At 41.9% G+C, this 26,869-nt stretch overlaps 2 long non-coding RNA genes across 2 annotated transcripts; both read right to left on the bottom strand.

Moving 5' to 3' along the window:
* Positions 1–851: 851 nt before the first annotated feature.
* On the bottom strand, positions 852–9,869 carry LOC135112460 (uncharacterized). Its single transcript, XR_010274402.1, has 4 exons — positions 8,633–9,869; positions 6,056–6,186; positions 3,479–3,609; positions 852–1,037 (listed from the first exon to the last, which is right to left on the bottom strand). It is a non-coding gene; the product is annotated as an uncharacterized LOC135112460 (long non-coding RNA).
* A 6,463-nt stretch (positions 9,870–16,332) lies between these two features.
* LOC135112220 (uncharacterized) lies at positions 16,333–22,317 on the bottom strand. Its single transcript, XR_010274168.1, has 3 exons — positions 21,216–22,317; positions 18,929–19,059; positions 16,333–16,486 (listed from the first exon to the last, which is right to left on the bottom strand). It is a non-coding gene; the product is annotated as an uncharacterized LOC135112220 (long non-coding RNA).
* Between the last annotated feature and the right edge of the window lie 4,552 nt (positions 22,318–26,869).

Raw genomic sequence — 26,869 nt, forward strand, 5'->3', positions numbered from 1 at the left:
ACAGCTGAAAGAGTTTGACTAGGCAAGGTGCAAGCACGGAGGCACAGTTTCGGAGAACAATAGGAGGGACCCCATCAGGTCCATAAGCCTTCCGAGGGTTTAGGCCAGCGAGGGCATGGAAAACATCATTGCAAAGAATTTTAATAGGTGGCATGAAGTAGTCAGAGGGTGGAGGAGAGGGAGGAACAAGCCCAGAATCCTCCAAGGTAGAGTTTTTAGCAAAGGTTTGAGCAAAGAGTTCAGCTTTAGAAATAGATGTGATAGCAGTGGTGCCATCTGGTTAAAATAGAGGAGGGAAAGAAGAAGAAGCAAAGTTATTGGAGATATTTTTGGTTAGATGCCAGAAATCACGAGGGGAGTTAGATCTTGAAAGGTTTTGACATTTTCTGTTAATGAAGGAGTTTTTGGCTAGTTGGAGAACAGACTTGGCATGGTTCTGGGCAGAAATATAAAGTGCATGAGATTCTGGTGATGGAAGGCTTAAGTACCTTTTGTGGGCAACCTCTCTATCATGTATAGCACGAGAACAAGCTGTGTTAAACCAAGGTTTAGAAGGTTTAGGGCAAGAAAAAGAGTGAGGAATGTACGCCTCCATGCCAGACACTATCACCTCTGTTATGCGCTCAGCACACAAAGACGGGTCTCTGACATGGAAGCAGTAGTCATTCCAAGGAAAATCAGCAAAATACCTCCTCAGGTCCCCCCAACTAGCAGAGGCAAAACACCAGAGGCACCTTCACTTAGGGGGATCCTGAGGAGGGATTGGAGTGATAGGACAAGATAAAGATATGAGATTGTGATCGGAGTTTACATACAAAATACTTATAATACAGAGAAATAAATAAAAAATAGAACAGCTTTCATGGGTACAATAATAATAGAGTCCTTTAAAGAGAATAATGTCACCTTTCATTATCAATTGTTAGCTTTGTCTTGTCTGAGGTGAGGGTGCCACTGACTTCTTCCTCTCTCAACTGTCTATAGCTTGTCTATGTCATGCTGTAGCTGACTGCATTCATCTTGTGACTGAAGTGTGTCTGAAAATCACATTGATTTTTTTTTTTTTTTTTTTTTTTTTTTTATGTAGGAAGGATACTGGCCAAGGGCAACAAAAATCTAATAAAAAAAAAATGCCCACTGAAATGCCAGTCCCTTAAAAGGGTCAAAGCAGTGGTCAAAAATTGGTGGATAAGTGTCTTGAAACCTCCCTCTTGAAGGAATTCAAGTCATAGGAAGGTGGAAATACAGAAGCAGGCAAGGAGTTCCAGAGTTTACCAGAGAAAGGGATGAATGATTGAGAATACTGGTTAACTCTTGCGTTAGAGAGGTGGACAGAATAGGAGTGAGAGAAAGAAGAAAGTCTTGTGCAGCGAGGCCGCGGAAGGAGGGGAGGCATGCAGTTAGCAAGATCAGAAGAGCAGTTAGCATGAAAATAGCGGTAGAAGACAGCTAGAGATGCAACATTGCGGCGGTGTGAGAGAGGCTGAAGACAGTCAGTTAGAGGAGAGGAGTTGATGAGACGAAAAGCTTTTGATTCCACCCTGTCTAGAAGAGCAGTATGAGTGGAACCCCCCCAGACATGTGAAGCATACTCCATACATGGACGGATAAGGCCCTTGTACAGAGTTAGCAGCTGGGGGGGTGAGAAAAACTGGCGGAGACGTCTCAGAACACCCAACTTCATAGAAGCTGTTTTAGCTAGAGATGAGATGTGAAGTTTCCAGTTCAGATTATAAGTAAAGGACAGACCGAGGATGTTCAGTGTAGAAGAGGGGGACAGTTGAGTGTCATTGAAGAAGAGGGGATAGTTGTCTGGAAGATTGTGTCGAGTTGATAGATGGAGGAATTGACTTTTTGAGGCATTGAACAATACCAAGTTTGCTCTGCCCCAATCAGAAATTTTAGAAAGATCAGAAGTCAGGCGTTCTGTGGCTTCCCTGCGTGATATGTTTATCTCCTGAAGGGTTGGACGTCTATGAAAAGACGTGGAAAAGTGCAGGGTGGTATCATCAGCGTAGGAGTGGATAAGACAAGAAGTTTGGTTTAGAAGATCATTAATGAATAATAAGAAGAGAGTGGGTGACAGAACGCTGAGGAACACCACTGTTAATAGATTTAGGAGAAGAACAGTGACTGTCTACCACAGCAGCAATAGAACGGTCAGAAAGGAAACTTGAGATGAAGTTACAGAGAGAAGGATAGAAACCGTAGGAGGATAGTTTGGAAATCAAAGCTTTGTGCCAGACTCTATCAAAAGCTTTTGATATGTCCAAGGCAACAGCAAAAGTTTCACCAAAATCTCTAAAAGAGGATGACCAAGACTCAGTAAGGAAAGCCAGAATATCACCAGTAGAGCGGCCTTGACGGAACCCATACTGGCGATCAGATAGAAGGTTGTGAAGTGATAGATGTTTAAGAATCTCCCTGTTGAGGATAGATTCAAAAACTTTAGATAGGCAGGAAATTAAAGCAATAGGACGGTAGTTTGAGGGATTAGAACGGTCACCCTTTTTAGGAACAGGTTGAATGTAGGCAAACTTCCAGCAAGAAGGAAAGGTAGATGTTGACAGACACAGCTGAAAGAGTTTGACTAGGCAAGGTGCAAGCACGGAGGCACAGTTTCGGAGAACAATAGGAGGGACCCCATCAGGTCCATAAGCCTTCCGAGGGTTTAGGCCAGCGAGGGCATGGAAAACATCATTGCAAAGAATTTTAATAGGTGGCATGAAGTAGTCAGAGGGTGGAGGAGAGGGAGGAACAAGCCCAGAATCCTCCAAGGTAGAGTTTTTAGCAAAGGTTTGAGCAAAGAGTTCAGCTTTAGAAATAGATGTGATAGCAGTGGTGCCATCTGGTTAAAATAGAGGAGGGAAAGAAGAAGAAGCAAAGTTATTGGAGATATTTTTGGTTAGATGCCAGAAATCACGAGGGGAGTTAGATCTTGAAAGGTTTTGACATTTTCTGTTAATGAAGGAGTTTTTGGCTAGTTGGAGAACAGACTTGGCATGGTTCTGGGCAGAAATATAAAGTGCATGAGATTCTGGTGATGGAAGGCTTAAGTACCTTTTGTGGGCAACCTCTCTATCATGTATAGCACGAGAACAAGCTGTGTTAAACCAAGGTTTAGAAGGTTTAGGGCAAGAAAAAGAGTGAGGAATGTACGCCTCCATGCCAGACACTATCACCTCTGTTATGCGCTCAGCACACAAAGACGGGTCTCTGACATGGAAGCAGTAGTCATTCCAAGGAAAATCAGCAAAATACCTCCTCAGGTCCCCCCAACTAGCAGAGGCAAAACACCAGAGGCACCTTCACTTAGGGGGATCCTGAGGAGGGATTGGAGTGATAGGACAAGATAAAGATATGAGATTGTGATCGGAGTTTACATACAAAATACTTATAATACAGAGAAATAAATAAAAAATAGAACAGCTTTCATGGGTACAATAATAATAGAGTCCTTTAAAGAGAATAATGTCACCTTTCATTATCAATTGTTAGCTTTGTCTTGTCTGAGGTGAGGGTGCCACTGACTTCTTCCTCTCTCAACTGTCTATAGCTTGTCTATGTCATGCTGTAGCTGACTGCATTCATCTTGTGACTGAAGTGTGTCTGAAAATCACATTGATTTTTTTTTTTTTTTTTTTTTTTTTTTTTTTTTATGTAGGAAGGATACTGGCCAAGGGCAACAAAAATCTAATAAAAAAAAAATGCCCACTGAAATGCCAGTCCCTTAAAAGGGTCAAAGCAGTGGTCAAAAATTGGTGGATAAGTGTCTTGAAACCTCCCTCTTGAAGGAATTCAAGTCATAGGAAGGTGGAAATACAGAAGCAGGCAAGGAGTTCCAGAGTTTACCAGAGAAAGGGATGAATGATTGAGAATACTGGTTAACTCTTGCGTTAGAGAGGTGGACAGAATAGGAGTGAGAGAAAGAAGAAAGTCTTGTGCAGCGAGGCCGCGGAAGGAGGGGAGGCATGCAGTTAGCAAGATCAGAAGAGCAGTTAGCATGAAAATAGCGGTAGAAGACAGCTAGAGATGCAACATTGCGGCGGTGTGAGAGAGGCTGAAGACAGTCAGTTAGAGGAGAGGAGTTGATGAGACGAAAAGCTTTTGATTCCACCCTGTCTAGAAGAGCAGTATGAGTGGAACCCCCCCAGACATGTGAAGCATACTCCATACATGGACGGATAAGGCCCTTGTACAGAGTTAGCAGCTGGGGGGGTGAGAAAAACTGGCGGAGACGTCTCAGAACACCCAACTTCATAGAAGCTGTTTTAGCTAGAGATGAGATGTGAAGTTTCCAGTTCAGATTATAAGTAAAGGACAGACCGAGGATGTTCAGTGTAGAAGAGGGGGACAGTTGAGTGTCATTGAAGAAGAGGGGATAGTTGTCTGGAAGATTGTGTCGAGTTGATAGATGGAGGAATTGACTTTTTGAGGCATTGAACAATACCAAGTTTGCTCTGCCCCAATCAGAAATTTTAGAAAGATCAGAAGTCAGGCGTTCTGTGGCTTCCCTGCGTGATATGTTTATCTCCTGAAGGGTTGGACGTCTATGAAAAGACGTGGAAAAGTGCAGGGTGGTATCATCAGCGTAGGAGTGGATAAGACAAGAAGTTTGGTTTAGAAGATCATTAATGAATAATAAGAAGAGAGTGGGTGACAGAACGCTGAGGAACACCACTGTTAATAGATTTAGGAGAAGAACAGTGACTGTCTACCACAGCAGCAATAGAACGGTCAGAAAGGAAACTTGAGATGAAGTTACAGAGAGAAGGATAGAAACCGTAGGAGGATAGTTTGGAAATCAAAGCTTTGTGCCAGACTCTATCAAAAGCTTTTGATATGTCCAAGGCAACAGCAAAAGTTTCACCAAAATCTCTAAAAGAGGATGACCAAGACTCAGTAAGGAAAGCCAGAATATCACCAGTAGAGCGGCCTTGACGGAACCCATACTGGCGATCAGATAGAAGGTTGTGAAGTGATAGATGTTTAAGAATCTCCCTGTTGAGGATAGATTCAAAAACTTTAGATAGGCAGGAAATTAAAGCAATAGGACGGTAGTTTGAGGGATTAGAACGGTCACCCTTTTTAGGAACAGGTTGAATGTAGGCAAACTTCCAGCAAGAAGGAAAGGTAGATGTTGACAGACACAGCTGAAAGAGTTTGACTAGGCAAGGTGCAAGCACGGAGGCACAGTTTCGGAGAACAATAGGAGGGACCCCATCAGGTCCATAAGCCTTCCGAGGGTTTAGGCCAGCGAGGGCATGGAAAACATCATTGCAAAGAATTTTAATAGGTGGCATGAAGTAGTCAGAGGGTGGAGGAGAGGGAGGAACAAGCCCAGAATCCTCCAAGGTAGAGTTTTTAGCAAAGGTTTGAGCAAAGAGTTCAGCTTTAGAAATAGATGTGATAGCAGTGGTGCCATCTGGTTAAAATAGAGGAGGGAAAGAAGAAGAAGCAAAGTTATTGGAGATATTTTTGGTTAGATGCCAGAAATCACGAGGGGAGTTAGATCTTGAAAGGTTTTGACATTTTCTGTTAATGAAGGAGTTTTTGGCTAGTTGGAGAACAGACTTGGCATGGTTCTGGGCAGAAATATAAAGTGCATGAGATTCTGGTGATGGAAGGCTTAAGTACCTTTTGTGGGCAACCTCTCTATCATGTATAGCACGAGAACAAGCTGTGTTAAACCAAGGTTTAGAAGGTTTAGGGCAAGAAAAAGAGTGAGGAATGTACGCCTCCATGCCAGACACTATCACCTCTGTTATGCGCTCAGCACACAAAGACGGGTCTCTGACATGGAAGCAGTAGTCATTCCAAGGAAAATCAGCAAAATACCTCCTCAGGTCCCCCCAACTAGCAGAGGCAAAACACCAGAGGCACCTTCACTTAGGGGGATCCTGAGGAGGGATTGGAGTGATAGGACAAGATAAAGATATGAGATTGTGATCGGAGTTTACATACAAAATACTTATAATACAGAGAAATAAATAAAAAATAGAACAGCTTTCATGGGTACAATAATAATAGAGTCCTTTAAAGAGAATAATGTCACCTTTCATTATCAATTGTTAGCTTTGTCTTGTCTGAGGTGAGGGTGCCACTGACTTCTTCCTCTCTCAACTGTCTATAGCTTGTCTATGTCATGCTGTAGCTGACTGCATTCATCTTGTGACTGAAGTGTGTCTGAAAATCACATTGATTTTTTTTTTTTTTTTTTTTTTTTTTTTTTTTTATGTAGGAAGGATACTGGCCAAGGGCAACAAAAATCTAATAAAAAAAAAATGCCCACTGAAATGCCAGTCCCTTAAAAGGGTCAAAGCAGTGGTCAAAAATTGGTGGATAAGTGTCTTGAAACCTCCCTCTTGAAGGAATTCAAGTCATAGGAAGGTGGAAATACAGAAGCAGGCAAGGAGTTCCAGAGTTTACCAGAGAAAGGGATGAATGATTGAGAATACTGGTTAACTCTTGCGTTAGAGAGGTGGACAGAATAGGAGTGAGAGAAAGAAGAAAGTCTTGTGCAGCGAGGCCGCGGAAGGAGGGGAGGCATGCAGTTAGCAAGATCAGAAGAGCAGTTAGCATGAAAATAGCGGTAGAAGACAGCTAGAGATGCAACATTGCGGCGGTGTGAGAGAGGCTGAAGACAGTCAGTTAGAGGAGAGGAGTTGATGAGACGAAAAGCTTTTGATTCCACCCTGTCTAGAAGAGCAGTATGAGTGGAACCCCCCCAGACATGTGAAGCATACTCCATACATGGACGGATAAGGCCCTTGTACAGAGTTAGCAGCTGGGGGGGTGAGAAAAACTGGCGGAGACGTCTCAGAACACCTAACTTCATAGAAGCTGTTTTAGCTAGAGATGAGATGTGAAGTTTCCAGTTCAGATTATAAGTAAAGGACAGACCGAGGATGTTCAGTGTAGAAGAGGGGGACAGTTGAGTGTCATTGAAGAAGAGGGGATAGTTGTCTGGAAGATTGTGTCGAGTTGATAGATGGAGGAATTGACTTTTTGAGGCATTGAACAATACCAAGTTTGCTCTGCCCCAATCAGAAATTTTAGAAAGATCAGAAGTCAGGCGTTCTGTGGCTTCCCTGCGTGATATGTTTATCTCCTGAAGGGTTGGACGTCTATGAAAAGACGTGGAAAAGTGCAGGGTGGTATCATCAGCGTAGGAGTGGATAAGACAAGAAGTTTGGTTTAGAAGATCATTAATGAATAATAAGAAGAGAGTGGGTGACAGAACGCTGAGGAACACCACTGTTAATAGATTTAGGAGAAGAACAGTGACTGTCTACCACAGCAGCAATAGAACGGTCAGAAAGGAAACTTGAGATGAAGTTACAGAGAGAAGGATAGAAACCGTAGGAGGATAGTTTGGAAATCAAAGCTTTGTGCCAGACTCTATCAAAAGCTTTTGATATGTCCAAGGCAACAGCAAAAGTTTCACCAAAATCTCTAAAAGAGGATGACCAAGACTCAGTAAGGAAAGCCAGAATATCACCAGTAGAGCGGCCTTGACGGAACCCATACTGGCGATCAGATAGAAGGTTGTGAAGTGATAGATGTTTAAGAATCTCCCTGTTGAGGATAGATTCAAAAACTTTAGATAGGCAGGAAATTAAAGCAATAGGACGGTAGTTTGAGGGATTAGAACGGTCACCCTTTTTAGGAACAGGTTGAATGTAGGCAAACTTCCAGCAAGAAGGAAAGGTAGATGTTGACAGACACAGCTGAAAGAGTTTGACTAGGCAAGGTGCAAGCACGGAGGCACAGTTTCGGAGAACAATAGGAGGGACCCCATCAGGTCCATAAGCCTTCCGAGGGTTTAGGCCAGCGAGGGCATGGAAAACATCATTGCAAAGAATTTTAATAGGTGGCATGAAGTAGTCAGAGGGTGGAGGAGAGGGAGGAACAAGCCCAGAATCCTCCAAGGTAGAGTTTTTAGCAAAGGTTTGAGCAAAGAGTTCAGCTTTAGAAATAGATGTGATAGCAGTGGTGCCATCTGGTTAAAATAGAGGAGGGAAAGAAGAAGAAGCAAAGTTATTGGAGATATTTTTGGTTAGATGCCAGAAATCACGAGGGGAGTTAGATCTTGAAAGGTTTTGACATTTTCTGTTAATGAAGGAGTTTTTGGCTAGTTGGAGAACAGACTTGGCATGGTTCTGGGCAGAAATATAAAGTGCATGAGATTCTGGTGATGGAAGGCTTAAGTACCTTTTGTGGGCAACCTCTCTATCATGTATAGCACGAGAACAAGCTGTGTTAAACCAAGGTTTAGAAGGTTTAGGGCAAGAAAAAGAGTGAGGAATGTACGCCTCCATGCCAGACACTATCACCTCTGTTATGCGCTCAGCACACAAAGACGGGTCTCTGACATGGAAGCAGTAGTCATTCCAAGGAAAATCAGCAAAATACCTCCTCAGGTCCCCCCAACTAGCAGAGGCAAAACACCAGAGGCACCTTCACTTAGGGGGATCCTGAGGAGGGATTGGAGTGATAGGACAAGATAAAGATATGAGATTGTGATCGGAGTTTACATACAAAATACTTATAATACAGAGAAATAAATAAAAAATAGAACAGCTTTCATGGGTACAATAATAATAGAGTCCTTTAAAGAGAATAATGTCACCTTTCATTATCAATTGTTAGCTTTGTCTTGTCTGAGGTGAGGGTGCCACTGACTTCTTCCTCTCTCAACTGTCTATAGCTTGTCTATGTCATGCTGTAGCTGACTGCATTCATCTTGTGACTGAAGTGTGTCTGAAAATCACATTGATTTTTTTTTTTTTTTTTTTTTTTTTTTTTTTTTATGTAGGAAGGATACTGGCCAAGGGCAACAAAAATCTAATAAAAAAAAAATGCCCACTGAAATGCCAGTCCCTTAAAAGGGTCAAAGCAGTGGTCAAAAATTGGTGGATAAGTGTCTTGAAACCTCCCTCTTGAAGGAATTCAAGTCATAGGAAGGTGGAAATACAGAAGCAGGCAAGGAGTTCCAGAGTTTACCAGAGAAAGGGATGAATGATTGAGAATACTGGTTAACTCTTGCGTTAGAGAGGTGGACAGAATAGGAGTGAGAGAAAGAAGAAAGTCTTGTGCAGCGAGGCCGCGGAAGGAGGGGAGGCATGCAGTTAGCAAGATCAGAAGAGCAGTTAGCATGAAAATAGCGGTAGAAGACAGCTAGAGATGCAACATTGCGGCGGTGTGAGAGAGGCTGAAGACAGTCAGTTAGAGGAGAGGAGTTGATGAGACGAAAAGCTTTTGATTCCACCCTGTCTAGAAGAGCAGTATGAGTGGAACCCCCCCAGACATGTGAAGCATACTCCATACATGGACGGATAAGGCCCTTGTACAGAGTTAGCAGCTGGGGGGGTGAGAAAAACTGGCGGAGACGTCTCAGAACACCTAACTTCATAGAAGCTGTTTTAGCTAGAGATGAGATGTGAAGTTTCCAGTTCAGATTATAAGTAAAGGACAGACCGAGGATGTTCAGTGTAGAAGAGGGGGACAGTTGAGTGTCATTGAAGAAGAGGGGATAGTTGTCTGGAAGATTGTGTCGAGTTGATAGATGGAGGAATTGACTTTTTGAGGCATTGAACAATACCAAGTTTGCTCTGCCCCAATCAGAAATTTTAGAAAGATCAGAAGTCAGGCGTTCTGTGGCTTCCCTGCGTGATATGTTTATCTCCTGAAGGGTTGGACGTCTATGAAAAGACGTGGAAAAGTGCAGGGTGGTATCATCAGCGTAGGAGTGGATAAGACAAGAAGTTTGGTTTAGAAGATCATTAATGAATAATAAGAAGAGAGTGGGTGACAGAACGCTGAGGAACACCACTGTTAATAGATTTAGGAGAAGAACAGTGACTGTCTACCACAGCAGCAATAGAACGGTCAGAAAGGAAACTTGAGATGAAGTTACAGAGAGAAGGATAGAAACCGTAGGAGGATAGTTTGGAAATCAAAGCTTTGTGCCAGACTCTATCAAAAGCTTTTGATATGTCCAAGGCAACAGCAAAAGTTTCACCAAAATCTCTAAAAGAGGATGACCAAGACTCAGTAAGGAAAGCCAGAATATCACCAGTAGAGCGGCCTTGACGGAACCCATACTGGCGATCAGATAGAAGGTTGTGAAGTGATAGATGTTTAAGAATCTCCCTGTTGAGGATAGATTCAAAAACTTTAGATAGGCAGGAAATTAAAGCAATAGGACGGTAGTTTGAGGGATTAGAACGGTCACCCTTTTTAGGAACAGGTTGAATGTAGGCAAACTTCCAGCAAGAAGGAAAGGTAGATGTTGACAGACACAGCTGAAAGAGTTTGACTAGGCAAGGTGCAAGCACGGAGGCACAGTTTCGGAGAACAATAGGAGGGACCCCATCAGGTCCATAAGCCTTCCAAGGGTTTAGGCCAGCGAGGGCATGGAAAACATCATTGCAAAGAATTTTAATAGGTGGCATGAAGTAGTCAGAGGGTGGAGGAGAGGGAGGAACAAGCCCAGAATCCTCCAAGGTAGAGTTTTTAGCAAAGGTTTGAGCAAAGAGTTCAGCTTTAGAAATAGATGTGATAGCAGTGGTGCCATCTGGTTAAAATAGAGGAGGGAAAGAAGAAGAAGCAAAGTTATTGGAGATATTTTTGGTTAGATGCCAGAAATCACGAGGGGAGTTAGATCTTGAAAGGTTTTGACATTTTCTGTTAATGAAGGAGTTTTTGGCTAGTTGGAGAACAGACTTGGCATGGTTCTGGGCAGAAATATAAAGTGCATGAGATTCTGGTGATGGAAGGCTTAAGTACCTTTTGTGGGCAACCTCTCTATCATGTATAGCACGAGAACAAGCTGTGTTAAACCAAGGTTTAGAAGGTTTAGGGCAAGAAAAAGAGTGAGGAATGTACGCCTCCATGCCAGACACTATCACCTCTGTTATGCGCTCAGCACACAAAGACGGGTCTCTGACATGGAAGCAGTAGTCATTCCAAGGAAAATCAGCAAAATACCTCCTCAGGTCCCCCCAACTAGCAGAGGCAAAACACCAGAGGCACCTTCACTTAGGGGGATCCTGAGGAGGGATTGGAGTGATAGGACAAGATAAAGATATGAGATTGTGATCGGAGTTTACATACAAAATACTTATAATACAGAGAAATAAATAAAAAATAGAACAGCTTTCATGGGTACAATAATAATAGAGTCCTTTAAAGAGAATAATGTCACCTTTCATTATCAATTGTTAGCTTTGTCTTGTCTGAGGTGAGGGTGCCACTGACTTCTTCCTCTCTCAACTGTCTATAGCTTGTCTATGTCATGCTGTAGCTGACTGCATTCATCTTGTGACTGAAGTGTGTCTGAAAATCACATTGATTTTTTTTTTTTTTTTTTTTTTTTTTTTATGTAGGAAGGATACTGGCCAAGGGCAACAAAAATCTAATAAAAAAAAAATGCCCACTGAAATGCCAGTCCCTTAAAAGGGTCAAAGCAGTGGTCAAAAATTGGTGGATAAGTGTCTTGAAACCTCCCTCTTGAAGGAATTCAAGTCATAGGAAGGTGGAAATACAGAAGCAGGCAAGGAGTTCCAGAGTTTACCAGAGAAAGGGATGAATGATTGAGAATACTGGTTAACTCTTGCGTTAGAGAGGTGGACAGAATAGGAGTGAGAGAAAGAAGAAAGTCTTGTGCAGCGAGGCCGCGGAAGGAGGGGAGGCATGCAGTTAGCAAGATCAGAAGAGCAGTTAGCATGAAAATAGCGGTAGAAGACAGCTAGAGATGCAACATTGCGGCGGTGTGAGAGAGGCTGAAGACAGTCAGTTAGAGGAGAGGAGTTGATGAGACGAAAAGCTTTTGATTCCACCCTGTCTAGAAGAGCAGTATGAGTGGAACCCCCCCAGACATGTGAAGCATACTCCATACATGGACGGATAAGGCCCTTGTACAGAGTTAGCAGCTGGGGGGGTGAGAAAAACTGGCGGAGACGTCTCAGAACACCTAACTTCATAGAAGCTGTTTTAGCTAGAGATGAGATGTGAAGTTTCCAGTTCAGATTATAAGTAAAGGACAGACCGAGGATGTTCAGTGTAGAAGAGGGGGACAGTTGAGTGTCATTGAAGAAGAGGGGATAGTTGTCTGGAAGATTGTGTCGAGTTGATAGATGGAGGAATTGACTTTTTGAGGCATTGAACAATACCAAGTTTGCTCTGCCCCAATCAGAAATTTTAGAAAGATCAGAAGTCAGGCGTTCTGTGGCTTCCCTGCGTGATATGTTTATCTCCTGAAGGGTTGGACGTCTATGAAAAGACGTGGAAAAGTGCAGGGTGGTATCATCAGCGTAGGAGTGGATAAGACAAGAAGTTTGGTTTAGAAGATCATTAATGAATAATAAGAAGAGAGTGGGTGACAGAACGCTGAGGAACACCACTGTTAATAGATTTAGGAGAAGAACAGTGACTGTCTACCACAGCAGCAATAGAACGGTCAGAAAGGAAACTTGAGATGAAGTTACAGAGAGAAGGATAGAAACCGTAGGAGGATAGTTTGGAAATCAAAGCTTTGTGCCAGACTCTATCAAAAGCTTTTGATATGTCCAAGGCAACAGCAAAAGTTTCACCAAAATCTCTAAAAGAGGATGACCAAGACTCAGTAAGGAAAGCCAGAATATCACCAGTAGAGCGGCCTTGACGGAACCCATACTGGCGATCAGATAGAAGGTTGTGAAGTGATAGATGTTTAAGAATCTCCCTGTTGAGGATAGATTCAAAAACTTTAGATAGGCAGGAAATTAAAGCAATAGGACGGTAGTTTGAGGGATTAGAACGGTCACCCTTTTTAGGAACAGGTTGAATGTAGGCAAACTTCCAGCAAGAAGGAAAGGTAGATGTTGACAGACACAGCTGAAAGAGTTTGACTAGGCAAGGTGCAAGCACGGAGGCACAGTTTCGGAGAACAATAGGAGGGACCCCATCAGGTCCATAAGCCTTCCAAGGGTTTAGGCCAGCGAGGGCATGGAAAACATCATTGCAAAGAATTTTAATAGGTGGCATGAAGTAGTCAGAGGGTGGAGGAGAGGGAGGAACAAGCCCAGAATCCTCCAAGGTAGAGTTTTTAGCAAAGGTTTGAGCAAAGAGTTCAGCTTTAGAAATAGATGTGATAGCAGTGGTGCCATCTGGTTAAAATAGAGGAGGGAAAGAAGAAGAAGCAAAGTTATTGGAGATATTTTTGGTTAGATGCCAGAAATCACGAGGGGAGTTAGATCTTGAAAGGTTTTGACATTTTCTGTTAATGAAGGAGTTTTTGGCTAGTTGGAGAACAGACTTGGCATGGTTCCAGCCAGAAATATAAAGTGCATGAGATTCTGGTGATGGAAGGCTTAAGTACCTTTTGTGGGCAACCTCTCTATCATGTATAGCACGAGAACAAGCTGTGTTAAACCAAGGTTTAGAAGGTTTAGGGCAAGAAAAAGAGTGAGGAATGTACGCCTCCATGCCAGACACTATCACCTCTGTTATGCGCTCAGCACACAAAGACGGGTCTCTGACATGGAAGCAGTAGTCATTCCAAGGAAAATCAGCAAAATACCTCCTCAGGTCCCCCCAACTAGCAGAGGCAAAACACCAGAGGCACCTTCACTTAGGGGGATCCTGAGGAGGGATTGGAGTGATAGGACAAGATAAAGATATGAGATTGTGATCGGAGTTTACATACAAAATACTTATAATACAGAGAAATAAATAAAAAATAGAACAGCTTTCATGGGTACAATAATAATAGAGTCCTTTAAAGAGAATAATGTCACCTTTCATTATCAATTGTTAGCTTTGTCTTGTCTGAGGTGAGGGTGCCACTGACTTCTTCCTCTCTCAACTGTCTATAGCTTGTCTATGTCATGCTGTAGCTGACTGCATTCATCTTGTGACTGAAGTGTGTCTGAAAATCACATTGATTTTTTTTTTTTTTTTTTTTTTTTTTTTTTATGTAGGAAGGATACTGGCCAAGGGCAACAAAAATCTAATAAAAAAAAAATGCCCACTGAAATGCCAGTCCCTTAAAAGGGTCAAAGCAGTGGTCAAAAATTGGTGGATAAGTGTCTTGAAACCTCCCTCTTGAAGGAATTCAAGTCATAGGAAGGTGGAAATACAGAAGCAGGCAAGGAGTTCCAGAGTTTACCAGAGAAAGGGATGAATGATTGAGAATACTGGTTAACTCTTGCGTTAGAGAGGTGGACAGAATAGGAGTGAGAGAAAGAAGAAAGTCTTGTGCAGCGAGGCCGCGGAAGGAGGGGAGGCATGCAGTTAGCAAGATCAGAAGAGCAGTTAGCATGAAAATAGCGGTAGAAGACAGCTAGAGATGCAACATTGCGGCGGTGTGAGAGAGGCTGAAGACAGTCAGTTAGAGGAGAGGAGTTGATGAGACGAAAAGCTTTTGATTCCACCCTGTCTAGAAGAGCAGTATGAGTGGAACCCCCCCAGACATGTGAAGCATACTCCATACATGGACGGATAAGGCCCTTGTACAGAGTTAGCAGCTGGGGGGGTGAGAAAAACTGGCGGAGACGTCTCAGAACACCTAACTTCATAGAAGCTGTTTTAGCTAGAGATGAGATGTGAAGTTTCCAGTTCAGATTATAAGTAAAGGACAGACCGAGGATGTTCAGTGTAGAAGAGGGGGACAGTTGAGTGTCATTGAAGAAGAGGGGATAGTTGTCTGGAAGATTGTGTCGAGTTGATAGATGGAGGAATTGACTTTTTGAGGCATTGAACAATACCAAGTTTGCTCTGCCCCAATCAGAAATTTTAGAAAGATCAGAAGTCAGGCGTTCTGTGGCTTCCCTGCGTGATATGTTTATCTCCTGAAGGGTTGGACGTCTATGAAAAGACGTGGAAAAGTGCAGGGTGGTATCATCAGCGTAGGAGTGGATAAGACAAGAAGTTTGGTTTAGAAGATCATTAATGAATAATAAGAAGAGAGTGGGTGACAGAACGCTGAGGAACACCACTGTTAATAGATTTAGGAGAAGAACAGTGACTGTCTACCACAGCAGCAATAGAACGGTCAGAAAGGAAACTTGAGATGAAGTTACAGAGAGAAGGATAGAAACCGTAGGAGGATAGTTTGGAAATCAAAGCTTTGTGCCAGACTCTATCAAAAGCTTTTGATATGTCCAAGGCAACAGCAAAAGTTTCACCAAAATCTCTAAAAGAGGATGACCAAGACTCAGTAAGGAAAGCCAGAATATCACCAGTAGAGCGGCCTTGACGGAACCCATACTGGCGATCAGATAGAAGGTTGTGAAGTGATAGATGTTTAAGAATCTCCCTGTTGAGGATAGATTCAAAAACTTTAGATAGGCAGGAAATTAAAGCAATAGGACGGTAGTTTGAGGGATTAGAACGGTCACCCTTTTTAGGAACAGGTTGAATGTAGGCAAACTTCCAGCAAGAAGGAAAGGTAGATGTTGACAGACACAGCTGAAAGAGTTTGACTAGGCAAGGTGCAAGCACGGAGGCACAGTTTCGGAGAACAATAGGAGGGACCCCATCAGGTCCATAAGCCTTCCAAGGGTTTAGGCCAGCGAGGGCATGGAAAACATCATTGCAAAGAATTTTAATAGGTGGCATGAAGTAGTCAGAGGGTGGAGGAGAGGGAGGAACAAGCCCAGAATCCTCCAAGGTAGAGTTTTTAGCAAAGGTTTGAGCAAAGAGTTCAGCTTTAGAAATAGATGTGATAGCAGTGGTGCCATCTGGTTAAAATAGAGGAGGGAAAGAAGAAGAAGCAAAGTTATTGGAGATATTTTTGGTTAGATGCCAGAAATCACGAGGGGAGTTAGATCTTGAAAGGTTTTGACATTTTCTGTTAATGAAGGAGTTTTTGGCTAGTTGGAGAACAGACTTGGCATGGTTCCAGCCAGAAATATAAAGTGCATGAGATTCTGGTGATGGAAGGCTTAAGTACCTTTTGTGGGCAACCTCTCTATCATGTATAGCACGAGAACAAGCTGTGTTAAACCAAGGTTTAGAAGGTTTAGGGCAAGAAAAAGAGTGAGGAATGTACGCCTCCATGCCAGACACTATCACCTCTGTTATGCGCTCAGCACACAAAGACGGGTCTCTGACATGGAAGCAGTAGTCATTCCAAGGAAAATCAGCAAAATACCTCCTCAGGTCCCCCCAACTAGCAGAGGCAAAACACCAGAGGCACCTTCACTTAGGGGGATCCTGAGGAGGGATTGGAGTGATAGGACAAGATAAAGATATGAGATTGTGATCGGAGTTTACATACAAAATACTTATAATACAGAGAAATAAATAAAAAATAGAACAGCTTTCATGGGTACAATAATAATAGAGTCCTTTAAAGAGAATAATGTCACCTTTCATTATCAATTGTTAGCTTTGTCTTGTCTGAGGTGAGGGTGCCACTGACTTCTTCCTCTCTCAACTGTCTATAGCTTGTCTATGTCATGCTGTAGCTGACTGCATTCATCTTGTGACTGAAGTGTGTCTGAAAATCACATTGATTTTTTTTTTTTTTTTTTTTTTTTTTTTTATGTAGGAAGGATACTGGCCAAGGGCAACAAAAATCTAATAAAAAAAAAATGCCCACTGAAATGCCAGTCCCTTAAAAGGGTCAAAGCAGTGGTCAAAAATTGGTGGATAAGTGTCTTGAAACCTCCCTCTTGAAGGAATTCAAGTCATAGGAAGGTGGAAATACAGAAGCAGGCAAGGAGTTCCAGAGTTTACCAGAGAAAGGGATGAATGATTGAGAATACTGGTTAACTCTTGCGTTAGAGAGGTGGACAGAATAGGAGTGAGAGAAAGAAGAAAGTCTTGTGCAGCGAGGCCGCGGAAGGAGGGGAGGCATGCAGTTAGCAAGATCAGAAGAGCAGTTAGCATGAAAATAGCGGTAGAAGACAGCTAGAGATGCAACATTGCGGCGGTGTGAGAGAGGCTGAAGACAGTCAGTTAGAGGAGAGGAGTTGATGAGACGAAAAGCTTTTGATTCCACCCTGTCTAGAAGAGCAGTATGAGTGGAACCCCCCCAGACATGTGAAGCATACTCCATACATGGACGGATAAGGCCCTTGTACAGAGTTAGCAGCTGGGGGGGTGAGAAAAACTGGCGGAGACGTCTCAGAACACCTAACTTCATAGAAGCTGTTTTAGCTAGAGATGAGATGTGAAGTTTCCAGTTCAGATTATAAGTAAAGGACAGACCGAGGATGTTCAGTGTAGAAGAGGGGGACAGTTGAGTGTCATTGAAGAAGAGGGGATAGTTGTCTGGAAGATTGTGTCGAGTTGATAGATGGAGGAATTGACTTTTTGAGGCATTGAACAATACCAAGTTTGCTCTGCCCCAATCAGAAATTTTAGAAAGATCAGAAGTCAGGCGTTCTGTGGCTTCCCTGCGTGATATGTTTATCTCCTGAAGGGTTGGACGTCTATGAAAAGACGTGGAAAAGTGCAGGGTGGTATCATCAGCGTAGGAGTGGATAAGACAAGAAGTTTGGTTTAGAAGATCATTAATGAATAATAAGAAGAGAGTGGGTGACAGAACGCTGAGGAACACCACTGTTAATAGATTTAGGAGAAGAACAGTGACTGTCTACCACAGCAGCAATAGAACGGTCAGAAAGGAAACTTGAGATGAAGTTACAGAGAGAAGGATAGAAACCGTAGGAGGATAGTTTGGAAATCAAAGCTTTGTGCCAGACTCTATCAAAAGCTTTTGATATGTCCAAGGCAACAGCAAAAGTTTCACCAAAATCTCTAAAAGAGGATGACCAAGACTCAGTAAGGAAAGCCAGAATATCACCAGTAGAGCGGCCTTGACGGAACCCATACTGGCGATCAGATAGAAGGTTGTGAAGTGATAGATGTTTAAGAATCTCCCTGTTGAGGATAGATTCAAAAACTTTAGATAGGCAGGAAATTAAAGCAATAGGACGGTAGTTTGAGGGATTAGAACGGTCACCCTTTTTAGGAACAGGTTGAATGTAGGCAAACTTCCAGCAAGAAGGAAAGGTAGATGTTGACAGACACAGCTGAAAGAGTTTGACAAGGCAAGGTGCAAGCACGGAGGCACAGTTTTGGAGAACAATAGGAGGGACCCCATCAGGTCCATAAGCCTTCCGAGGGTTTAGGCCAGCGAGGGCATGGAAGACATCATTGCAAAGAATTTTAATAGGTGGCATGAAGTAGTCAGAGGGTGGAGGAGAGGGAGGAGCAAGCCCAGAATCCTCCAAGGTAGAGTTTTTAGCAAAGGTTTTAGTGAAGAGTTCAGCTTTAGAAATAGATGTGATAGCAGTGGTGCCATCTGGTTGAAATAGAGGAGGGAAAGAAGAAGAAGCAAAGTTATTGGAGATATTTTTGGCTAGATGCCAGAAATCACGAGGGGAGTTAGATCTTGAAAGGTTTTGACATTTTCTGTTAATGAAGGAGTTTTTGGCTAGTTGGAGAACAGACTTGGCATGGTTCCAGCCAGAAATATAAAGTGCATGAGATTCTGGTGATGGAAGGCTTAAGTACCTTTTGTGGGTCACCTCTCTATCATGTATAGCACGAGAACAAGCTGTGTTAAACCAAGGTTTAGAAGGTTTAGGGCAAGAAAAAGAGTGAGGAATGTACGCCTCCATGCCAGACACTATCACCTCTGTTATGCGCTCAGCACACAAAGACGGGTCTCTGACACGGAAGCAGTAGTCATTCCAAGGAAAATCAGCAAAGTACCTCCTCAGGTCCCCCCAACTAGCAGAGGCAAAACGCCAGAGGCACCTTCACTTAGGGGGATCCTGAGGAGGGATTGGAGTGATAGGACAAGATAAAGATATGAGATTGTGATCGGAGTTTACATACAAAATACTTATAATACAGAGAAATAAATAAAAAATAGAACAGCTTTCATGGGTACAATAATAATAGAGTCCTTTAAAGAGAATAATGTCACCTTTCATTATCAATTGTTAGCTTTGTCTTGTCTGAGGTGAGGGTGCCACTGACTTCTTCCTCTCTCAACTGTCTATAGCTTGTCTATGTCATGCTGTAGCTGACTGCATTCATCTTGTGACTGAAGTGTGTCTGAAAATCACATTGATGATCATTAAATAATTCATATGCCATCCATACAATCACATAAGAACATAAGAACATAAGAAATAAGGGAAGCTGCAAGAAGGGAGCAGGCTTACACGTGGCAGTCCCTGTATGAAACACTCCAACCTATTTCCATCTGTTATCCCCATCCATAAACTTGTCTAATCTTCTCTTAAAGCTCTCTAGTGTCCTACCACTAACTACATGATTACTGAGTCCGTTCCACTCATCTACCACTCTATTTGAGAACCAATTTTTTCCTATCTCCTTCCTAAACCTAAATTTTTCAAGCTTGAACCCGTTATTTCTTGTTCAAAGGTTGGCTATTTGTCTGGAATGAATATGAGTACAATGCAAGGTGAGGCACCACACAGGATATGAATGCAGCCCAACACTCTCCAACGTACAAAACCTTAGTTAGCTGCACCCATAAATTAACATTAAAATTATATTAAAATGCCCTTTAGTCCCTCCCAAATAACACCATATCAATGTGTCAATGTGTATTCAATGCATATTAATAACACAGCTGCCTTGAAATATTTCAATATACAGTCTGCATAACACCTACCTACACTCACCTCACATAACAACAAAACAACCTCTCACACACACACACACACACACACACACACACACACACACACACACACACACACACACACACACACACACACACCTCATGAATATTCCCTTGAACCTAACCTAACCTAACCTACACTCACCTCACCTAACAAGAAAATAAGCTCTCTCTCACTCTCACACACACACACACACACACACACACACACACACACACACACACACACACACACACACGTCTCAGAAACATGCTGCCGCCTGACGCGCCTCGGCCTACTCGTGCCACCAGACACCACAATAAGATAACGCCCCTAAAGGTGCCACGTAAGGACCGGTACAGACTCAGTGCGATTCCCACCATGGTGCGAGCCATCAATCAATAGTCTCTTCTAGATTTGACTTACCTTTAGGATTAATGTCAAGTATTTCCCCACCACCAATGTACATTTTCACTTTGTTGACTGCCTAAAGAATAAACCGTTTATTATTATTATTATTATTATTATTATTATTACACACACACACACACACACACACACACACACACACACACACACACCTCATGAATATTCCCTTGAAGTGTTCCTTTGACGTGACCCGAGACACGAGACCTTCCCGGTACAAGTTAATTTAGTGAATACTTGCAAATTAGTACTTTTTAGGCTAGGTCATTTTTGGTTAAATTAGGTTAATGAAGGAGGTTAATGAAGGTAGTTTAGCTTAGGTTAATGACCTCAGCAAAGCCCTGTTTTCATAATATTCTAATTCTCATTCTTAGACAATTCTTAGACATTCTTAGACAAGGAATGTGAAAAGTGGTTCATCTCTCTCTCTCTCTCAAGCCAGCTACTCAAGCTTGACTGGGGCACAGGAACAAAAAAACAACATTGCATGTACTTTGTTAAACTGAAATTTTATACCACACCCTAAAAAAAAAAATAAAATAAAAAATAAAATAAATAAAATAATAAAAAAAAGCATATATATAACACACACACACACACACACACACACACACACACACACACACACACACACACACACACACACACACACCCTAGGGAGTCATTAACCTAACCTAACCACCACTACCACCACCTAACCTGGTGCCACTCATGAAGGAATGTGGTCCCAGGATGACTGGGCTTATGGCTTAGTCAAAATGGGTTCCCAGTTATTAATTTGTGTTACAGTTATGCTTATAAGGACTCCACACATTGCTTCTGGCACTGCTAATTGCTTTGTGTCACAGTGAAACGGTAAAAGATCACCCATTGCTACACATCTTGCCATGCAGTATCAAATTAATAACCTTATACAAGTCACACCAGCCTGTTATTAAGAAATTAAGGTTTTAAATGTAGACAGTCTTTCATGAGCTTGCATTGATGGGATATGCTACTTATAGTGAGAAATTCCTAACAAAAACTTCATTAATCTCAAGAAACCAACAGAATCCCAAATGGAAACAAATATCTATTCTGTATTTCCACAATTCCTCTATTTAAGTGCACACCGAGGCATCTGTACATTCCCTTAACCTTAATCTTTCTACTCACCGCGGGAAAAGTGCAGCTGAAGGAGGGAGCAGGAAAAAAAAAAGCCACATTTTGAAGCCAAGCCATTCCTGACCCTGCGCTACGTGACTTACAAGGGGAAGAGACCGCGGGCTTAAATATTTTCTTTGTTATGGTTATGTTAGCATTTATCTCTGGCTTTTTTTCGTATTTTTCCCATTATTAATTTCTCATGTTCTTATTTTGTAATGCTTTAGTGACAGTGTTAATGATGAACCAATCCAATTATATAAATCTTTTTTATTTTTTTATTTGGGTGGATGGGGGAATTTCTTGGTCTACAAATCTTCATTACACACATAATCCCAGTGGCTGTACTTAAGATAAAAACTGTTTGCTCTAGAACACTCCTGGCTTTACATATCTGCTTTACTTACGGTCCCAAAACATTTTACAGTATTGAAGCCTAACACATTTCAGTCTGATAAATGCTTGATGTAATCTGTTTATCATATCCTCTAACTCAACTTTGTTTTATGGGTGAGGATGACTTAATTAAAATGAATCCAAAACATTTTCCCACACAAGATATTAGGAATTATAACTTATTCTCTAAAGACTCAAGTTTGTTTATGTGTGAAGCCTACATTACCTACTCCACACAAGATATTAGCAATTATATCGTATTTTTAAAGACTTAATTTTGTCTGTGTGTGTGTGGGAGACCAAACTGAAAACATAGTTATTTCAATTACTCGGTAAATTCAGCTAGGAGAGGTATATTTGTGACCACCTAACCTGCTAGTATCTCCTAAAGTAAACTCCATTCAAAAGTTTCAGTGATAGGCAGGTGAGGTATAGAGAGGTCAAACTCCACCACCCCTCTTTAATTTGAGAGAAAATAATAGAAAACTTCAAGAGAGAGAGAGAGAGAGAGAGAGAGAGAGAGAGAGAATTGGTGGGACATGATATAGTTTACTTGAGTGGAGAAGAGGTCAGGAAGAAGATAAATAAATGAATAAATAAATAAAACGCTATTTTCTCCACCACCCATTCCTTACCCATCAAAAAAAAATAAATAAATAAACAAAAAAACATTATTTTCTCCCTGTCACCCATTTCTTCACCCATTTCTTCCCCATCACCCATCACTTACCGAGTCCAGCACCACCGCCACCGTGTAGTTGAATGGGAGATGGGCAGCCGTCCCATACACTGTGTTCTGGAAGATCCCAATGGCAACTGTAATGGGAGGGGAATGGGTTAGCAGGAATGGTGATGGTGATGAGGAGGAGGAGGAGGAGGAGGAGAGAAGATAAGGAAGAGATAAAGAAAAAAAAACAGATAGAAACTAAATTATTTATCCTCCTCCTCCTCCTCCTCCTCCTCCTCCTCCTCCTCCTCCTGTCTTCCTCTGCAATCATCAAAGTAGACGTTTAAGTTAGAATCTCTCTCTCTCTCTCTCTCTCTCTCTCTCTCTAGTTGAAGTGGTGGAGGTTTTCAAGGGTGTTTTTAAGGTTCTAGTGACAGATTAATAACATTTCTATATTATTAACAGGAGAAACACTCTTGAGAACCTCCACTACTTTCCAAAGGCTGTAATTGAAGTGATGCAGGTTTTCAAGGGGGTTTTTAAGGTTCTAGAGACAGATTAATAACATTTCTATATTATTAACAGGAGAAACACTCTTTTAAAAGGCTCTCATTGAACTAACACAGGTTTTCAAGGGTGTTTTTAAGGTTCCAGTGACAGATTAACAACATTTCTGCAATTACACCCTTGAGAAAAGACTGGTGAATAGGTAGAAGGAGAAGGAGAAGGAAGAAGAGGAAGAAGAAAAGGAGGAGGAGGAGGAGGAGGAGGAGGAGGAGGAGGAAGACAATTAGTTCACCCTTAATTAAGAAGAAAAAAAAATTATTATCTTTAAAAATCTGACTTAATTTTCTTTTTCCCCATAGTAATTAAAGGTAACTCTCTCTCTCTCTCTCTCTCTCTCTCTCTCTCTCTCTCTCTCTCTCTCTCTCTCTCTCTCTCTCTCTGTAATTCCTTCATTTCTTAGTCATTATTAACTTCATTTCCTTTACACTTCCAAACACCTCTGAACAACCCCAAACACACCCACACACACCCAGACACCACCACACACCCGCAAACACACACACACACACACCCAGACAACACCACACACCTGCAAACACACACACACACACCCAGACACCACCACACACCCGCAAACACACACACACACACCCAGACACCACCACACACCCGCAAACACACACACACACACCCAGACACCACCACACACCCGCAAACACACACACACACACCCAGACAACACTACACACCTCCAAACACACCCAAACACACCCACACTAACTCAGACGTGTCCCTCACCCCCCCTCACCCCAATATGTAATCACCCCTTATATGTAATTCAAATAAGATAAATTAGTTTAATATTCTGTCTCTCTCTCTCTCTCTCACACACACACACACATACACTTCAATGATACACAAAATAATAATAACAAAAATAAGAAATAAAGAATGAATAGGGAATGATTGATAATACAACTCTCTCTCTCTCTCTCTCTCTCTCTCTCTCTCTCTCTCTCTCTCTCTACATACGTTCTTGGCAGTGATGACATATTCCGAGGCATCAGTGTTCAGACTCCGTGCACAACTAAGGTCAGGAACACAAGGCAGTACCTGGAAAGAGGAGAGAGGTTAGGAGGAGGAGGAGGAGGAGGAGGAGGAGGAGGAGGAGGAGGAGGAGGATAACAAAAGACAGAGGAGGAGGAGGAGAAAGAAGGGGGAAGGAGAACGAGGAGGCAGAAAGAGAAGAATAATAAGAATAAGAACAAGAAAAACATGAATAAGAAGAAGAACAAGAAGAAAGGCAAATAGAAGAAGAAGAAGAAGAAGATAAGACAATAAGATAAAAACCAAAGATATATATATATAAAGCAAAAACACACTTACCAAACCTACACAAACATGAACCAAGCCTCTCTGGAACACAACAGCTGACACCACACCTCCCCAAACAACACTCCCCAACCCAGTGGAGCCGTACAAACCTACACACACAACCAAAACAAACCTGTCAGGCGGCTCTTCGTTAAACGGCTCGGAATCTTGAAGGGGTGTCAAGATTCCGGAATCAGGTGTGACCTCAGCAACATCCCTTGGTCCTCCGGGGGCTCCCAATTGGGGTCCTCAAGGGCGGGGTGATGGCCGGGTCATGGGGAGGGTGATCCGCCAGGGGTGTTGACACGGGACAGATCTACAGAAGCTAAGGGTGCCAGGTAGTCCCCAGTGTGGTGTCTGTCAGGGCCCGAGTCCCCTGCGCCTTCCTTGCTGTACATGTTGATGGTGGGGCTGAGGTGGTGGTGACTGGTGATTGAGAGAGGCATGGTGGGGTGTTTGGGGGTCCTGGGGGTGTCTGGGTAAGTTATGCGGTGTTTTGGGTAAATTTTGGGGTGTTTTGAGTGTGCCTGAAGCTGTCTTGGGTGTGTTTAGATGTGTATCTAGTGTTTTTTGTGTGTTTTAAAATATTTTAGGTGTGTTTATTGGTATCTGTGTGTGTGTGTGTGTGTGTGTGTGTGTGTGTGTTGAGGGGTGTGTGAGGGTTGGGGAGGGCAGTTAAACGGGTGTTTGGATCAGTGTTTTAAAGTTGGGTGTAGCAGTGATGGGCTGAGATGGGGAGAAATTGGGGAGTACTGGAATTGGGGTAGATGGGACTGGAATTGGGCTAAGCAGACTGGAAATAAAGGGAAGCAAGACTGGAATGGATTGGGAATACAGGAAAATCTAACAGGAATGGGTGGAAATGGGCCAAAACTGACTGGAATTTAATAGGAATACAGCAGAGACTGGAATTGTGCTGGAATAAGGCAGAACTGACTGGAAGGCACAGGATTGGGGGAAAAGCTGACTGGAGCTGGAATGGGCAGGAATGGAGGTGTAGGAATGGGTGTTTTAAATGGGATATCCTTGTGTTTAAGAGATGGGTGGCTGAGTTTTAGTGATGGGTAGCCATGTGTGTGTTCAAGTGTTTTATGAAGATATATTTGAGATGTTTTTTGAGGTAATTTGGGGTGTGTTTAGGTATGTTTGAGTGTGTTTGGGAATGTTTTGAGTGTGTTTGGGTGTGTTTGGGAGTGTTTTGAGTGTGTTTAAGTGTGTTTTGGTGTGTTTTGAGAGTATTTTGGTGTGTTTTGAGTGTGTTTAAGTGTGTTTTGGTGTGTTTTGAATGTGTTTTGGTGTGTTTAAGTGTGTTTTAAAAGTGTTTTGGTGTATTTAAGTGTTCTGGTATGTTTTTGTGTGTGTTTAAGTGTGTTTTGGGATGTTTAGAGTGGTTTTGAGTGTGTTTTGGGGTGTTTTGTGTGTTTTGAGTATGTTTTGATGTGTTCTAAGTGTTTATAAGGGTATTTGAGTGTGTTTTGGGGTGTTTTGTGTGTTTTGAGAGTGTTTTGATGTGTTCTTAATGTTTATAAGTGTATTTTGATAGTGACAGTTGAAGTATTGAAGAAATGTTTCAACTCAGACACTTCTAAATGCTGCAACACAATTCCAGGTTATTCCAGATTTCAGTACAGGGTGAAAGTGTAGATTCCAGGATTTCAGGTGGTACTAGGTGGTTCCAGTGGCTTGTGGTGGTGGTGGTGGTGGTGCTAAGTGGGTGACAGGTGCGCTCAAGTGGTTGCAAAAGTCGTTCCAGGTGAAATAATTAGTTTTTTTCTGATAAATTCCAGGTAGTTATTATTTTTTTTAGTTCTGGGTCTTTTTTTTATAATTGTTAGTGTTTTCAAGTGGTTTTATTTAATTTTCCAAGTTTCTTTTTTCCTTTCTAAGTGATAATTAAGTTTCAAAGGTTTTTCAGGTAATGATTAAAAAATTTCAAGTGTTTTTTTCAAGTGATAATTAAACTTTCAAATGTTAATTAAGTCACAAAGGTGTTTTCAAGTGTTTTTCAAGTGGTATTTCAGTTTTGAAGGTAATTTTTCAAGTGTTAATTAAGTCACAAAGGTGTTTTCCAGTGTTTTCAAGTGTTAATTAAGTCTCAAAGATGTTTTCAGCTGTTTTGAAAAGGTATTCCAGTTTTCAAGGTGTTTTTCAAAGGTTAATTAAGTCACAAATGTGTTTTCAAGTGTTTTTCAAGTAGTATTTCAGTTTTGAAGGTATTTTTCAAGTGTTAATTAAGTCACAAAGGTTAGGTTAGGTTAGGTTAGGTTAGGTTAGTTTGGTTAGGTTAGGTTAGGTTAGGTTAGTTAGGTTAGGTTAGGTTAGGTTAGTGTTTTCAAGTGGTATTCTAGTTTTCAAGTGCTAATTAAGGTATTTTTCAAGTGTTAATTAAGTCACAAAGGTTAGGTTAGGTTAGGTTAGGTTAGGTTAGTTTGGTTAGGTTAGGTTAGGTTAGGTTAGTTTGGTTAGGTTAGGTTAGGTTAGGTTAGGTTAGTGTTTTCAAGTGGTATTCTAGTTTTGAAGTGTTAATTAAATCTCTTAAGGTGTTTATTAATTTTCCTCAAGTGTTTTCGGTCATTTAATTAAGCTTGTCATGTGTTTTCAAGTGGTAATTCTGTTTTTCAAGTGATTTCAAAGTGATTTTCCGGTGCAATATTGACCTTAAGCGCTATGTAACTATTCCAGGTGCAAATATCAATGTTCTCAGGTGTTCTGTGGCTCAATT

Source organism: Scylla paramamosain, chromosome 23 (assembly GCF_035594125.1).
Source record: "Scylla paramamosain isolate STU-SP2022 chromosome 23, ASM3559412v1, whole genome shotgun sequence".
Taxonomy (NCBI): domain Eukaryota; kingdom Metazoa; phylum Arthropoda; class Malacostraca; order Decapoda; family Portunidae; genus Scylla; species Scylla paramamosain.